Source organism: Setaria italica, chromosome III (genome assembly GCF_000263155.2).
Source record: "Setaria italica strain Yugu1 chromosome III, Setaria_italica_v2.0, whole genome shotgun sequence".
Lineage (NCBI taxonomy): Eukaryota > Viridiplantae > Streptophyta > Magnoliopsida > Poales > Poaceae > Setaria > Setaria italica.
In genome coordinates this window covers 12,664,729-12,675,240 of record NC_028452.1, presented here as the reverse complement: position 1 = coordinate 12,675,240, position 10,512 = coordinate 12,664,729, and positions in this window count along the sequence as shown.

Genomic DNA, 10,512 nt, shown 5'->3' with positions numbered 1-10,512 from the left:
TCGTTCGGCTCCCAAGCTCGGGGGCTGGGCGCCGCCAATGACTCCGCATGCCTCCCGTCGCCCGGTTGACCTCTCTGGCTCAGGGCGGGTTGCGACTCGGTGTACTTTGATGACTTGTCCGGCACCCAGGCTCGGGGGCTGGGCACTGCCGCCGACTCGGTGTGCCTCCCGTCTCCTGGTCGACCTCTCTGGCTCAAGGCAGGAGGTGACTCGGCGGACTTCGATGACTCATCCAGCTCCCAGGCTTGGGGGTTGGGCGCCGCCGCCGACTCAGCGTGCCTCCCGTCGCCCAGCCGACCTCTCTGGCTTGGGGTGGGAGTCGACTCGACGTGCTTTCACGACTCGTCCGGCTCCCATGGTCGGGGGCTGGGCACCTAATTCAGGTCGGCGTGCCTTTGTGGCTCCGCCAATCCTCATCCTCGGGGGCTGGGCGCTTAATTCTGGTCGGCGTGCCTCCGTGGCTTCACCTATCCTTGTGCTCGGGCACTTGGACTTGCTTCTGAGATCAACTTTTTCTTCTTTGACCATTGGACCGATTATCCTAATCACTTCAATGCTTGGGGGCTACTCCTATGGAGTGCGTCTTGCGACACCGTCCATAACCTTCGCTTCGACCTGTTCGACGCCAACATCCGTCAACTCGGCACTTGTCTTTGCTCTATGCATTGGCTCTGCGTTCACTCAGATTTTCTTCTTTTTTAGCACTGCGCTGTTGGAGGTATGCCCTAGAGGCAATCATAGAGATGATGATATTCCATTTGTATCCATGATTTATATTGTGTTCCTTGAATATCCATTAAAGGCTACTTGAATTGATTTGTAATTATGTGAGTTGTATGTGAAACTCTTTACTTGTATGGTTATTCTAAAGTTGTCCCTAGTCGGTGTTCATGTGAGGACACACATGAATATTAGACTAGCAGTGTTAGTTGATGACTATGTTTCACAAGTCATGGACATGGAGATGTTGAACTAATAATGTGGGCACATGTGGAGACATGTGCTAGGACTGACCCAACACGAGAAGTAGTTCTCTCTTTACACAACATATACGCTTTGTCCTTAGACCTGAGATTGTCGCATGTACTCAAGATGTGGATTGACTTACTTAGGGGCTATCAAATGCTACGCCGTAACAGGGTAGTTCTAAATGTAGCTTTCGGATTTGTCAAGAAGCATGCTATGAGACATGGTCAATCAAGATGGGATTTGCCCCTCTCTGATTGAGAGTGATATCTCTGGGCCCCTCAAGTGATCAGATCCGAAAGTGCATGGCCATGCTACGTACGGTTAAGAGTTAACCTACAAAGGGATTCCGAATCATAGGATCGAGAAAGAGCGGTCGGCTTGAAGCTAGACCAAATATCGTGAGGCAAAGGGAATAGCATGTATATAATGTTGTGATGGTTCGTCTGATATGATCTTCGTGTGCGTATAGGAGTTGACACGTCTTGCTAGAGGCCGCTACCGACTATTGGGCTGAGTAGGAGTACTCGGGCCATGTCTATACGTATCCGAACCCATAGGGTCACACACTTAAGGGGCTGAAAGCCCAATTCGGATGTGATCCGAGTTGGATTAGGTCTAGAAGTACTAATGGGCCTCGGACCCAGAGGCCCGTTAGGAACCTCTGTAAATAGAGGGGTGGGGGCGCCCTAGGCAGCACACCTTCTTGGCGAAACACATCTGCCGCGCCTCCCATGCCCTCGCCTATTGCAACTCACGGATCTAGCAGTCCGTCTTGCGACGCTTCCTCCCTGCACGTGTGGATACCTTGGAGGTGTTGCGCCTGCAGCACTTGGACGAGCCACGACGAGCCGCCGACGAGCCACGACGAGCCGACGACGAGCCGCGGCACGAGGGCGATCTTGCTGCACGTGGATGAGCTGCTGAGAAGCTGTTGGACGTCGACGTGATCGACTACGTATGACTACGTTTATCGACTTCGCTGCATCGACGCGAATCTACAACTTCCGCACCAGTGCGTCGAGTGGTAATCCCGTGATCCTTGTACGACAGTTTTCCTAGTTTACGCGGTAGAAATTTTTGAGTTGCGCTAGTGTAGCCTACCTCGTATCCCAACATGCGCAACCTCTCCATCACCATGCGCCATCGCAGCTACAGCCGACTTCATTTCAAGCTTCGCTGTGATGACCTCAAAGTTCCTGTTCGCCTACACATCGCTCGGGGGTTTGAGGGATATGGGTACCCCATGGGTCCCCACCGACCAGGATACTGGCCGGACCTGACAAGTAGGCCCGCCCGACCAAGACGTGCGGGTCGAGGATATGAAGTTACTTAGAGTACACATCAAGACAACTAGACAGTCCAAATTTGCTCGGATATCATGGAACGCGTATTGTAATCCGACTTAGATTACCTTCCATGTAACTACTGAGTAGATTAAGTTCAAACTGACTTTGTAACTCTTGGTCGTCAGCCTATATAAAGTGGCCAAGGGACCCCCCCTTCAAGGGGAGGAGATCCAAACATTGAGCAATACAATCCACCAAAATACAGGACGTAGGGCATTACTCTCCAGAGGCCCGAACCTGTCTAAAACCCTCGTGTCCCCTTTGTGTTCTCGTGATCACCTTCGAGTTCTTGGTTTCACAACCGCCCTCACCTACAATCAACCACTTAGGTAACCTCCCGGTGGACTTCCGGGCTACTAAACCCGACAATGGGCTTAGAGGGAAGCCGGGGAGGAAGGCCGGACCGGCGGGTGGCGAGGGCGCCGGTGGCGGGCAGTGGAGGACATGCGGTGGGCAGGGAAGGGGTGGGGGCAAAGGACGCCAGTGTGGTTAGGAAGGATAGGGTCGCGGGGACAGCGGCGGTTGGTGGGTGGAGTGGGCGCAGGCGATGTTGCCGCTGGCTGTAGGTAGCGAATGTGGCTAGCGGTGGCAGGGTGGCACGACCTTGCTTGAATCACTGGTGAAGGTAGCTAGCGGGACGGCGAGGCCCTGCTTGAAGCGCATGGTTTCCAGGAAGGTTGAATCAGAAGGAAGAAGATGGAATTGGAAGGAAGAAGATAGGAAAGAAAAGAAAGAAGAAACAGAAGGAGGAAGGAGATCACTACTTGCTTTTGTTCGCTAGCAGGGAGTTGCGGTGAATGCAAGCCCACGAGTGGCCCCGGCTATGTGCATTCCAAGGCGTTTAACAAAGTTGAATTATTACAAGTGAGCGTGCATAAATATTTGAGTACACAAGCTTTGCTTCTGTGCTACAGAAATTTCATCACATTGAACACAACCATTACATGATGACCAATGGCCAAGGATAAGTTTGCTTGCATGCTATGTTATTGCAGAGGCAAGGGAAGGGAGGGTGCGTGCTTGAAACACAGCCTTGGCCCTTGAGCCATGTATCCATGTAAGCGAGTAACCAATGCATCAAGCATGTCTCGGCTCCTTACCGAGGTTACCTGCATCCAACAGGAACTGATGAAACGCTGTGTGAGACGAGCCACCATTCTTCAGGTCGCGGCTGCAGCTTCCTTGTGTGCCGTCACCCATGCCCTGAGCTTCTCCCCTTCCTCGGAGTCCAACACTGAAGCGTCCCCACATAAGTAGAGACTAAATGTGATACAAATATTAATCACAGGAGGCTGATAACACATTTATTCAACATATGGTTCAAAAACCGTACAACTCCCGAAGGAGCGGGCAGGCAAGCCACACCCAAAGGAGAAACAAACCAACAACAATACAGATCCAAGTTGCAGTCCAGTTGGACCCCGAGCTGCAATCGGAACTAAGCGACAGCGGAAGCATTCTGCAAAGGCCAACACCACAGGCAACGTTGGGTGCGGAAACGACCTCCTACTCGAAATCCTCGGCGATGAAGTCCGGGTCTTTCTCTGAAGCAACAAAACAAGGGTGAGTACAAAAGTAATCAACAAGTCCAACCTCAACCACGAAGGGGGAAACAAGCAAGAATATGCACAGGATATAACAAGGATAAGGATAAAGTTTATTTGCAGTAAAGCTAGATTTTAACACATGCAAGGGTTCATTTTCAAAAGAGTTTTCACAAAGCATTTCTTTTGGTAACCGAATCATTAAGTGGGGTTGATCCTACACAAAGGATCCAAGTTTTAATACTACCGGACTCTCCATCCGCAATAGCTCACGGCACAACTGCCAGACACTTCCGAAATCCAACACACGCCATGAAAATCATCCATCTCCATACTAGTTATGTGACCAAGCCGTAACTCATCCAATGCTATGGACACGGCTACCCGGATAGGTTTTAACTCTGCAGAGGTTGTACACTTTTCCCAAAAGTAGGGTACCGCAGCACGATCACCTTAGTGTCAGTGCAGATCCTAACAAAGCCATTACGCACCTTAGCTAAGCCTGACTAGTCAACACGGAAGCAACCAAGGGGTTAATGACCCACCAACAAGGTCTTAACCATGACCTAAGTTCACACAGTTCTTATTCCTTCTCCATAGTCTCCCGTTGCTCACCAGCTCTCCTGATGACTAACAGACTAGCTACTGGGATTTATGCTAAGCCGTTGCCACATACAACGGTCGAGTGGTTGCACGATGGTTGGGTTAGGAATTATGGCACATCAACTCGATCCTTAATTTGTGACAAGATGGATATCTTCCAACCTTGTTCAACCACCAAGGTATGAGCCCAACTTATTGGCATTTCACAAAAGAAACATCCATCCATCTCATCTAAGCTGGTGAGAGGGGCGCCAACGGTGGACAGGGAGGCGACGGCGGTTGGCCTTGCGGCGGCGCGCAGGGGTGTGGCACAGGGGAAGTAGGGGGTGGCAAGCTGGGAGGTGAGGGTGAGGTGGTGGCGAGGGACGGTCGGGCCTTGGCCCTTTTATAGCTGGTGGGAAGGGGTTGGCGACGGCCGGCGACGTTAATGGCGGCCGCAATTCCCGGCCGGTGGCGTGGTGGAGTAGAGCTCCGCGTGGGGGGCATGGTGGGGCTGGGCACGGGCGGGCACAGGGCACAAAGTGAGTGGGGAGGCATGCCAGGGAGGGGTGTCGAGCGGCGGCCGGCGCTCAGTCGGGGGCCGGCGGGCGCAAGGCGAGCGACGTGCGGGGCCGGGGTGGCCAGGCGCCAAAGGAGCAGGCGTGCGCTCGGCCAGGAAGAAAGAAGAATCATTGAGACCTTGAGGTAGACGAAATCTCCTTCACTAAAACTCAATTCCCGTCTCTTGTCTGAGTAGCTCTTTTGTCTGGTCTGTGCTGCTTTCAGCGTCTCTCGGATTTCAGTCACTCGGTCTTCTGCCTCTTTTATAAAGGCAGATCCAACTAAAGTGTGTTCTCCCACTTCTGACCACATTAAAGGGGTTCTGCACTTCCTTCCATAGAGGGCCTCAAATGGCGACACGCCTAAACTGGCTTAATAACTGTTGTTGTACGAGAACTCTGCATAGGGTAAACTCTATTCCCAGTTCTTACCATAGGTAAGGACACAAGCTCTCAACATATCTTCCATAATTTGATTTACTCTCTTTGTTTGGCCATCGTTCTATGGGTGATAAGCTGAACTAAAATCCAATTTGGTGCCAGTGGCTTTATGCAGACTTCTCCAGAACCTAGAGGTAAATTGGGTTCCTCTATCCGAAACAATTCTGCTAGGTACACCATGCAGCTATACTATGTTGTCCACGTAGAGCCAAGCTAGTCTTTCTCCACCATAAGTGGTCCGTACAGGTAAGTAGTGAGCAACTTTAGTGAGTCGATCCACTATTACCCACATGGAGTCATTTCCTTTCTGAGTCTTCAGTAAACCCACCACAAAATCCATACCAATCTCATCCCATTTCCAAACGGGATGGGTAGTGGTTGCAGTAGGCCTGCTGGCTTCTGATGTTCAGCCTTGACTCTTTGGCAAATATCACAATGGGCGACGAACTGGGCTGTGTCCGCCTTCATCGCATTCCACCAGTACTTCTGTTTTAAATCCATATACATTTTGGTGGATCCTGGATGGATGGAGTATGCTAAGTTATGGGCTTCATCCATGATGGTTTGCCGGAAATCACCTTCCTTGGGTACGCAAATTCTATTCTTGTACCACAAGGTTCCTTTCCCATCTACCATGAAATCCGGGGCCTTATTCTCTCCAGTTTGCTTGCGGATTTTCATTAAGTCCTGATCTGAACCTTGGGCTTCCCTGATTTTATCCTCCAAGGTGGGCTGAACACTTAGCTTGCAGCTGGGATTCTGAGGAACAATGTGCATATTTAACCGTGCCATTTCTGCTTGCAAACGGGTATCCTTGGGTCCAAGCTGCCCATAGGATTTTCTGCTTAAGGCATCGGCCACCACATTAGCTTTGCCGGGGTGATAATGGATCTCCAGATTATAATCCTTAACCAATTCTAGTCACCTACTTTGCCTTAAGTTCAAATCTGGTTGGGTGAAGATGTACTTTAAACTCTTGTGGTCAGTGTAGATTTCACACTTATTCCCAATCAGATAGTGCCTCCAAATCTTGAGGGCATGCACTACGGCTGCAAACTCCAAATCATGGGTTGGGTAATTCTGCTTGTGAGGCTTAAGCTGGCGAGAAGCATATGTCACTACTTTCCCATCCTGCATAAGGACATATCCTAATCCTTGTCGGGATGCATCACAATAGACGATGAAGTCCCGCTGAATATCCGACAGGGTCAACACTGGGGCGGTCGTCAATCTTTTCTTCAGTTCTTGGAAACTTCTCTTACATGACTCTGTCCAGGTGAATTTCTTATCCTTCCTGAGCAGCTCCATCATGGGCTGGGCTATCTTGGAAAATCCTTCAATAAACCTCCGATAGTACACAGCTAAACTAAGAAAGCTTCTGATTTCACTAATATTGGTGGGTTGCTGCTAGTTGGAAACAACCTTGAATTTCTCAGATCAAATGCTACTCCTTCTATGGTCAAAATATGGCTGAGAAATGCTACTTTCTCCAGCTAAAATTCACACTTGCTAAATTTGGCATAGAGTCGGTGGGCTCTCAATTTTTCTAACACCACCCGTAGATGTTGTTCATGCTCTTGGACACTCTTGGAGTAAATAAGTATGTCATCGATAAAAACTACAACAAACTTATCTAACTCATCCATAATCACCTTGTTCATGAGATTCATAAAGTACACAGCTGCATTGGTTAGTCCAAAAGACATCACAGTGAACTCAAATTGACCATAGCGGGTGACAAAGGCCGTCTTCGAAATATCACTTTCCTTAATCTTGAGCTGATGATATCCTGACCTCAAATCTATCTTGGAGAAATACTTGGCTCCTTTCAGTTGATCAAACAGATCATCTATTCTGGGGAGAGGATATTTATTCTTAATGGTGACCTCGTTCAGTGCGCGATAATCCACGCACATCCTCATGCTCCCATCTTTCTTCTTGACAAATAGTACTGGGGCTCCCCACGGGGATGAGCTAGGCTTGATAAAACCACTCTGTTGTAATTCCCCTAACTGTTTCTTCAGTTCTACCAACTCGGATGCTGCCATCCTATAGGGTCTCTTAGCTATAGGGGAGGTTCCAGGAATAAGGTCGATTACGGACTCTATATCCCTGTCTGGGGGCATTCCAGGTAGTTTTTCAGGAAAGACATCTGGGTATTCACTGACAACCAGTTTTTAAGGAAAGACATCTGGGTATTCACCGACTACCAGGACCTCTTCTATGGCCTTGGCCTCCATGCTAAAAACCATCGAGTCTAGTCCACTTCCCCGAGTGTGACAATTTACTCGCACACCGTCCTGATTGATCAGATGTACTATCTTATCTGCACACCCTATGTGACCATCATGTAGGCTTAACCAATCCATTCCAAGGATCACATCTATTTCTTTAGACTCAAGTACTACTAAGTCTGCTAAGAATTCTACCCCACTTAAATTGATCCTTACCCGGTAACAACCTAGTTGACACTGAATGTCAGCTATAGGCATTCGGTTAATAGGGGTAACTTTAGTAGTACTGTAGGTATGTTGTGTTTGTCCACAAAGCTTGACGATATAAAAGAATGTGATGCTCCAGAATCAAAAAGTATTGTTGCCAAGATTGAGCTGACAAGAAACTCACCGAGTACCACACCCTGAGCTTCTTGAGCCTCTTGCGCGCTGATGTGGTTGACACGGGCTCGTCCAAATGACTGCTGGGGTGGCCTCATCTACTGGCTGTTGTTGTTGCTGGGGTTGTTCTTGCTACGGACTGGAATGTTGGGATACGAGGTAGGCTACACTAGCGCAAATCAAAATTTCTACCGCGTAAAACCAGGAAGAACTACCGTATAAGGATCACGGGATTACCACTCGACGCACTACTGGTGCGGAAGATGTAGATTTGCGTCGATGCAGTGAAGACAATCAACGTAGTCGTACGTAGTCGATCAACGTAGTCGTACGCACGTCAATGTCCAGCAGCTCCTCAGCAGCTCACCCACGTGCAGCAAGATCACCCTCGTACCGCGGCTCGTCGTGGCTCGTCGGCGGCTCGTCCAAGTGCTACAGGCGCAACACCTCCAAGGTATCCACACGTGCAGGGAGGAAGCGTCGCAAGCTGGATTGCTAGATCCGCGAGTTGCAACAGGCGAGGGCGTGGGAGGTGCGGCAGATGTGTTTCGCCAAAAGGTGTAAACCCTAGGGCGCCCCCACCCCTCTATTTATAGAGGTTCCTAACGGGCCTCTGGGTCCGAGGCCCATTAGTACTTCTAAACCTAATCCAACTCGGATCACATCCGAATTGGGCTTCCAGCCCCGTAAGTGTGTGACCCTATCGGTTCGGATACGTATAGACATGGCCCGAGTACTCCTACTCGGCCCAATAGTCGGTAGCGGCCTCTAGCAAGACGTGCCAACTCCTATACGCACACGAAGATCATATCAGATGAACCACAACATAATATACATGCTATTCCCTTTGCCTCACGATATTTGGTCTAGCTTCAAGCTGACCGCTCTTTCTCGATCCTGTGATTCGGAATCCCTTTGTAGGTTAACTCTTAACCGTACGTAGCATGGCCATGCATTTTCGGATCCGATCACTCGAGGGGCCCAGAGATATCACTCTCAATCAGAGAGGGGCAAATCCCATCTTGATTGACCATGTCTCATAGCATGCTTCTTGACAAACCCGAAAGCTACCTTTATAACTACCCTGTTACGGCGTAGCGTTTGATAGCCCCTAAGTAGGTCGATCCACATCTTGAATACATGCGACAATCTCAGGTCTAAGGACAAAGCGTATATGTTGTTTGAAGAGAGAACTACTTCTCGTGTTGGGTCAGTCCTAGCACATGTCTCCACATGTGTCCACATTATTAGTTCAACATCTCCATGTCCATGACTTGTGAAACATAGTCATCAACTAATACATGTGCTAGTCTAATATTCATGTGTGTCCTCACATGAACTCCGACTAGGGACAACTTTAGAATAACCATACAAGTAAAGAGTTTCACATACAATTCACATAATTACAAATCAATTCAAGTAGCCTTTAATGGATATTCAATGAACACAATATACAAATCATGGATACAAATGGAATATCATCATCTCTATGATTGCCTCTAGGGCATACCTCCAACAGTCTCCCACTTGCACTAGAGTCAATCTAGAAGGTACCTAAAACTCATAGCTCTTACATGCGCATCATGCTTAGCCTGCGGGAGTGGTTTTGTCAACGGATCAGAAATGTTCAGATCCGAGTGTATTCTGCATATCTTGATCTCACCCCGGTTAACGAAGTCTCGAATGAGATGAAATCGCCGCATAACGTGTTTGTTCTTCTGGTGGTTCCTTGGCTCCTTTGCTTGTGCAATTGCCCCATTATTATCACAGTAGAGATTCAATGGGCTAGACGCATTCGGGAACACACCAAGCTCAATGAGGAAATTCCTTATCCAAACATCTTCCTTCGCGGCTTCCGAAGCCGCGATGTACTCGGCTTCTGTCGTAGAATCGGCCACCGTCTCCTGTTTGGAACTCTTCCAACTAACAGCACCACCATTTAGCGTGAACACAAATCCTGATTGTGACTTTGAATCATCTCTGTGGGTTTGGAAACTAGCATCGGTGTAACCTGTTACAACGAGCTCCTCCTCACCTCCATAGACGAGGAACATATCTTTAGTCCTTCTCAAGTACTTAAGAATGTTTTTCACCGCTGTCCAGTGACTCTTACCTGGATCAGATTGGTGTCTGCTTGTCATACTTAGCGCATATGAAACATCTGGGCGAGTACTTATCATTGCATACATGATAGATCCAATAGCCGAGGCATATGTCACTCTACTCATGCGATCCCACTCATCAGCAGTCGAAGGACACTGAGTCTTGCTGAGATGTATGCCATGTGACATAGGCAAGAACCTTTTCTTTGCCTCTTCCATGCTGAACCGCTTCAACACTTTGTCAATGTAAGTATCTTGGCTTAAACCTATAAGCCTTCTCGATCTATCTCTATAGATCTTAATGCCCAGAATATATGCCGCTTCCCCTAAGTCCTTCATCGAAAAACTATTTT